The sequence below is a fragment of the Salvelinus sp. IW2-2015 genome, linkage group LG22, assembly GCF_002910315.2.
Source record: "Salvelinus sp. IW2-2015 linkage group LG22, ASM291031v2, whole genome shotgun sequence".
Lineage (NCBI taxonomy): Eukaryota > Metazoa > Chordata > Actinopteri > Salmoniformes > Salmonidae > Salvelinus > Salvelinus sp. IW2-2015.
The window spans coordinates 17,386,944-17,393,910 of NC_036862.1; the positions used below are offsets into that span (position 1 = coordinate 17,386,944).

The 6,967-nt window shown below is 48.9% G+C and overlaps 1 long non-coding RNA gene across 1 annotated transcript; it reads left to right on the plus strand.

Annotated features, from left to right (window-relative positions):
• The first annotated feature begins 460 nt into the window (after positions 1 to 460).
• Positions 461 to 5,598, plus strand: LOC139022804 (uncharacterized). Its single transcript, XR_011473852.1, has 5 exons — positions 461 to 689; positions 783 to 822; positions 885 to 961; positions 1,345 to 1,752; positions 5,558 to 5,598. It is a non-coding gene; the product is annotated as an uncharacterized lncRNA (long non-coding RNA).
• Positions 5,599 to 6,967: the final 1,369 nt, after the last annotated feature.

Here is a 6,967-nt window from a genome sequence, read left to right on the forward strand (position 1 = left end):
AACACATGCCTGTTGGCTATTACCAAAGATGGTGGATGAATGAAGATGGTTCACTCAGTAAATGAAGATAGTTCATTCAGGCCGTTTACCATTGAAAAAAAATGTCAGTTCCGGGCTACTTAACTGGGTGTGTCTCCCATAGACACCAATGCAACAATAGCAGCTAGGTCTGGTCTATCTTAGTTCATTGACTTCTATTGAACCAGAAAAAAACTGCGAATGAGGTGTCTGGTTTCCTCTTCCGTCTGCTATTACTAGTCACCACTTCCTGCTTGAGACAAGGATAACTTCCTGACTTCGTGCCTACACCACTGTTCTCTCTTATAATCCTCTCCTCTCTCCCAGCAGCAGCACATGCTAATTGAGCGTGTAGCATCTGCCAACTAGATTATCTGCTCCTGACTCTTGGAGAATAATGATTAAACCGAATGGGACATGTTATGAAGCTCATTAGTGTCTGCAGTCCCAATGGGAACAAAGTGGGCATCTTCTGGAGGATGGGGTCACAGGGTCAGGGGCTGATGTGACCTCCCAATGAGTTAATGAAAAGAGCAGGGAAGCTGGGCGGGGCACTGGGGGGGCACTGGGCGCAGGGCTCCTCACATAAAGTTGAGATGAGCAGTGTGTGTTGAGGTAGAGGTGTTGAGCGTATGTGTTGAGGTAGTGTATGTTGAGCGGTATGTGTTGAGGTAGAGTATGTTGAGGCGGTATGTGTTGAAGGTAGAGTGTGTTGAGTGGTATGTGTCTGAGGTAAGTGTAATGTTGAGCGGTATGTGTTTGAGGTAGAGTGTGTTGAGCGGTGTGTTTTGAGGTAGTGTTAATGTTGAGCGGTATGTGTTGAGTGTGTGGTGTTGAGCGGTATGTGCTGAGCAGTGTGTGTTGAGTGAGCGGTATGTGTTGAGGTAGAGTGTTGTTGAGCGGTGTGTGTTGAGGTAGTGTATGTTGAGCAGTATGTGTTGAGGTAGTTGTGTGTGTTGAGCGGTATGGTAGCTGAGCAATGTGGTGTTGAAGTGAGCGGTATGTGTTGAGGTAGTGTGTGTTTGAGCGGTATGTGTTTGAGGTAGTGTGTGTGAGCGGTATGGTAGTTGAGAGGTAGTGTGTGTTGAAGCGGTATGTGCTGAGCAGTGTGTGGTGTGAAGTGAGCGGTATGTGTGTGCGATGTGTGAAGGGTGTGTTGAGCGGTATGTGTTGAGTAGTGTGGTTTTGAGCGGTATGTGTTTGAGAGTAGTGTGTGCTGAGCGGAAATGTGTGAGCAGTGTGTGTTGAAGTGAGCGGTATGTGTTTGAGGTAGTGTGTGTTGAGCGGTATGTTTTGAGTGTGTGGTTTGAGCGGTATGTTGTTAAGGTAGTGTGTGTTGAGCGGTATGTGCTGAAGCGTGTGTGTTGAAGTGAGCGGTAATGTGTTGAGGTAGTGTGTGTTTAGCGGTATGTGTTGAGGTAGTGTGTGTGTTGAGACGGTAATGTGTTGAAGGTAGTGTGTGTTGAGCGGTATTGTGTGAGGTAGTGTGTGTTGAGCGGTATGTGTTGAGTAGTGTGTGCTGAGGGCGGTATGTGCTGAGCAGTGTGTGTTGAAGTGAGCGGTATGTGTTGAGGTAGTGTGTGTTGGAGCGGTATGTGTTGAGGTAGTTTTGTTTTGAGCGGTATGTGCTGAGCAGTGGTGTGTTGAAGTGAGCGGTATGTGTTGAGGTAGTGGTGTGTTGAGCGGTATGTGTTGAGGTAGTGTGTGCTGAGCGGTATGTGCTGAACAGTGTGTGTGTGTTGAAGTGAGCGGTATGTGTTGAATTCCTGAAAGAGAGCTAGCTAGCTAACAAGGAGTCGTCTAGTTGCAGAAAGAGAAAGAAGACAAAGAAAGGACAAAGGGGACAAAATAAGGACAGAAGAAAAGGAAAGGGACATTAAGGTGAAGCAGTCCTCTAAAGAACACAAAAGACAATAATACAAGAAACAACACTTCTATTGCCTCTCCCTCTATGATACGCAACCCCGTTTGGTTTGGAGCGAGTAGTTGCATCCGCTTTGCTCACAGGTAGTATTACAGTAGTAATTTACATTCAATTTCATTACAGTAACAACAGTTTTGATTTGTTTGATCTTAGCTGGCATACATAGCCCTCTTTGTATCCAAGATAATTGTGTAGTCTAAGAGTAATTGTCGAGGTTACCTAGCCAGTTAGAGGTTACTAGCCAGCTACACTTTCAAGACAAAGTCAACACGCAGCCACTGCTAGCTTAGCCTATTTCACCAGCCAGCAGTACTATATCATTTTAGTCAATAAGAATTTTTTGCAACGTAAGCTTAACTTTCTGACATTCGAGACGTGTAGTCCACTTTCATTCCAATCTCCTTTGCATTAGTAGTAGCCTCTTCTGTAGCCTGTCAACTATGTGGTCTCTATCCCTGTTCTCTCCTCTCTACACAGACCATACAAACGCTTCACACCGCGTGGCCGCTGCTACTCTAACCTTGGTGGTCCCAGCGCGCCACGACCCACGTGGAGTTCCAGGTCTCAGGCAGCCTCTGGAACTGCCGATCTGCGGCCAACAAGGCAGAGTTCATCTCAGCCTATGCTTCCCTCCAGTCCCTCGAACTTCTTGGCACTGACGGAAACATGGATTACCACTGATAACACTGCTACTCCTACTGCTCTCTCCGTCTGCCCACGTGTTCTCGCACACCCCGAGAGCTTCTGTCAGCGGGGTGGTGGCACTGGGATCCTCATCTCTCCCAAGTGGACATTCTCTCTTTCTCCCCTGACCCATCTGTCTATCGCTCCTTTGAATTCCATGCTGTCACAGTTACCAGCCCTTCAAGCCTTAACATCCTTATCATTTATCGCCCTCCAGGTTCCCTTGGAGAGTTCATCAATGAGCTTGACGCCCTGAATAAGTTCCTTTCCTTGAGGATGGCTCACCTCTCACAGTTCTGGGTGACTTTAACTCCCCACGTCTACCTTTGACTCATTCCTCTCTGCCTCCTTCTTTTCCCTCTCTCCCTTTTGACCTCACCCTCTCACTCCCCCCCTACTCACAAGGCAGGCAATACGCTTGACCTCATCTTACTAGATGCTGTTCTTCCACTAATCTCATTGCAACTCCCCTCCAAGTCTGCGACCACTACCTTGTTCCTTTTCCCTCTCGCTCTCATCCAACACTTCCCACACTGCCCCTACCTCGGATGTATCGCGCCGTCCCAACCTTTCGCTCTCTCTCCCCGCTACTCTTCCTCTTCCATCCTATCATCTCTTCCCCTCTGCTCAAACCTTTCCACCTATCTCCTGATTCTGCCTCCTCAACCCTCCTCTCCTCCCTTTCTGCATCCCTTGACTCTCTATGTCCCCCTATCCTCCAGGCCGGCTCGGTTCCTCCCTCCTGCTCCGGTGCTCGACGACTCATTGCGAGCTCACAGAAACAGGGCTCCGGGCAGCCGAGCGGAAATGGAGGAAACTCGCCTCCCTGCGGACCTGGCATCCTTTCACTCCCTCCTCTCTACATTCTCCTCTTCTGTCTCTGCTGCTAAAGCCAATTTCTACCACTCTAAATTCCAAGCATCTGCCTCTAACCCTAGGAAGCTCTTGCCACCTTCTCCTCCCCTCCTGAATCCTCCTCCCCCTCCTCCCCTTCCTCCCTCTCTGCTGGATGACTTCGTCAACCATGTTTGAAAAGAAGGTCGACGACATCCGATCCTCGTTTGCTAAGTCAAACGACACCGCTGGTTCTGCTCACACTGCCTACCCTGTGCTTTGACCTCTTTCTCCCTCTCTCTCCAGATGAAAATCTCGCTCTTGTCTGACGGCCGGTCCGCAAACAACCTGCCCCGCTGTGACCCTATCCCCTCCTCTCTTCTCCAGACCATTTCCGGAGACCTTCCCCTTACCTCACCTCGCTCATCAACTCATCCTTGACCGCTGCTAGTCCCTTCCGTCCTCAGAGAGCGAGAGTTGCACCCTTCTGAAAAAACCTACACTCGATCCTCCGATGTCAACAACTACAGACCAGTATCTCTTCTTTCCTTTCCTCTCCAAAACTCTCTTGACGTGCCGTCCTTGGCCAGCTCTCCTGCTATCTCTTCCTCAGAATGACCTTCTTGATCCAAATCAGTCAGTTTCAAGACTAGTCATTTCAACTGAGACTGCTCTTCTCTGTGTCACGGAGGCGCTCCGCACTGCTAAAGCTAACTTCTCTCTCCTCTGCTCTCATCCTTCTAGACCTATCGGCTGCCTTTGATACTGTGAACCATCAGATCCTCCTCTCCACCCTCTCCGAGCTGGGCATCTCCGGCGCGGCCCATGCTTGGATTGCGTCCTACCTGACAGGTCGCCCCCTACAGGTGGCGTGCGAGAATCTGTCTCCGCACCACGTGCTCTCACCACTGGTGTCCCCCAGGGCTCTGTTCCTAGGCCCTCTCCTATTCTCGCTATACACCAAGTCACTTGGCTCTGTCATATCCTTCACAGGGTCTTCTCCTATCATTGCTATGCAGACGAACACACAATTAATCTTCCCTTTCCCCCCTCTGATAACCAGGTGGTGAATCGCATCTCTGCATGTCTGGCAGACATATCCAGTGTGGATGACGATCACCACCTCAAGCTTGAACCTCGGCAAGACGGAGCTGCTCTTCCTCCGCGGGAAGGACTGCCCGTTCATGATCTTGCCATCACGGTTGACAACTCCATTGTGTCCTCCTCCCAGAGTGCTAACCTTGGCGTGATCCTGGACCACCCGTGTCTCCAACTACATCAAGGCGGTGACCCGTTCCCTGTAGGTTCATGCTCTTCAACTTCGAGGTGACCCTGCCTCACGCAGGAGGCGCAGGTCCTAATCCAGCACTTGTCATCTCCCCGTCTGGATTACTGCAACTCGCTGTTGGCTGGCTCCCTGCCTGTGCCATTAAACCCCTACAACTCATCAGAACGCCGCAGCCCGTCTGGTGTCAACATTTCCAAGTTCTCTCACGTCCACCCTCCGCTCTCCGCTCTCTCACTGGCTTCCAGTTGAAGCTCGCATCCGTTACAAGACCATGGTTGCTGCCTACGGAGCTGTGAGGGGACGAGGCACTCCGTACCTTCAGGCCCTGATCAGCCCTACACCCAAACAAGGGCACTGCGTTCATCACCCTCTGGCCTGCTCGCTCCCTACCTCTGAGAGAAGTACAGTTTCCCGCTCAGCCCAGTCAAAAACTGTTCGCTCTCTGGCACCCAAATGGTGGAACAACTCCCTCACGACGCCAGTCAGCGGAGTCAATCACCACCTTCCGGAACACCTGAAACCCACCTCTTTAAGGAATACCTAGGATAGGATAAAGTAATCCTTCTAACCCCCCCCCCCCTTAAAAGAGTTAATGCACTATTGTAAAGTGGGGTTGTTCCACTGGAATACACTATAAGGTGAATGCACCAATTTGTAAGTCGCTCTGGATAAGAGCGTCTGCAAATGACTTAAATGTAAATGTAATGTAAATGAGGTAGTGTGTGTTAGAGCGGTATGTGTTGAGGTAGTGATGTGTTGAGCGCTATGTGTTGAGGTATGAGTGTGTGAGCGGTATGTGTTTGAGGTAGTGTGTGTTGAGCGGTATGTGTTGAGGTAGTGTATGTTGAGCAGTATTGTTTTGAAGGTTATGAGTGTTGAAGTGGACGGTATGTGTTTGAGGCTAGGGGGCAGCATTGGGGGGAGGTCCCTACTAAAAAACTACATTGGAAAAGATTGGATAGTTTGAAGGAATAGCTCCATCTTTCCTCTTACCTCTTGGATACACCTATCCAATCCTCTCAGATCTAGTGCCACGGGGGTAGAGGCTAGGGGTCAACCAGGTTCTGGTGAGGTGGTGTAGGGCTGGGTTGAAGCAGGAAGGGTAAACAAGGGTACCTTTTCCCTTTGTTCTCTCCCAGGTGACCCTGCTTGTCCTTAGAAACCAAGAGTGGGTGTGGCCTGGGATSACAATATGGCGACCCATCCTTGGTTTCTGAGGCTGTGCGGACTTACACATTTACAACCCGTCCAAGAGCTGTTGCGTATTATTTTTGTGTTATGCAATAACAATGTTTATTTGCATGTAGAAAAATGCATGTGAAAGCATTGATAACATGACTTGAGAGTAGAGATCAGCCCACCAACAGGGATACAACATTCCAGTCATAGTCAGTCTACCCATCAAACACACTTCCTGCACATCTCATCCATTCCGTGTTTGTAAGCAATGTTTCTCTAGCTACAGTCTGTCTGTCTCTATCTGTCTGTCTATGGCTGTCTATGTCTAGCTACAGRCTGTCTATGTCTAGCTACCGTCTGTCTATGTCTAGCTACAGTCTGTCTCTCTGTCTTTAATTTTTTTACATTTGATATTTTACCTGTATTTAACTAGGCATGTCAGTTAAGAACACATTCTTATTTTCAAGGTTAACTGCCTTGTTCAGAGGCAGAACAACATCATGACAGACTGTCTAGCTACAGTCTGTCTATGTCTAGCTACAGTCTGTCTGTCTATGTCTAGCTACAGTCTGTCTATGTCTAGCTACAGTCTGTCTGTCTATGTCTGTCTACAGTCTGTCTGTCTATGTCTGTCTCTGTCTGTCTCTGTCTGTCTCTGTCTGTCTATGTCTAGCTACAGTCTGTCTGTCCTATGTCTGTCATATGTCTAAGCTACAGTCTGTCTGTCTATGTCTGTCTATGTCTAGCTATCAGTCGTCCTGCTTGTCTGTCTGTCTATGTCTGTCTATGTCCTAGCTACAGTCCTGTCTGTCTATGTCTGTCCTATGTCTAGCTACAGTCTGTCTGTCCTCTGTCTGTCTCTGTCCTGTCTCTGTCTGTACTATGTCTAGCTACAGTCTGTCTGTCCTCTGTTGTCTATGTCTAGCTACAGTCTGTCTGTCTATGTCTAGCTAAGTCGTCTGTCTCGTCTCGTCTATGTCTAGCTACAGTCGTCTGTTATGTCTACTCCGTTGTCTCTTCAGCACTGTCTGTCTATGTTG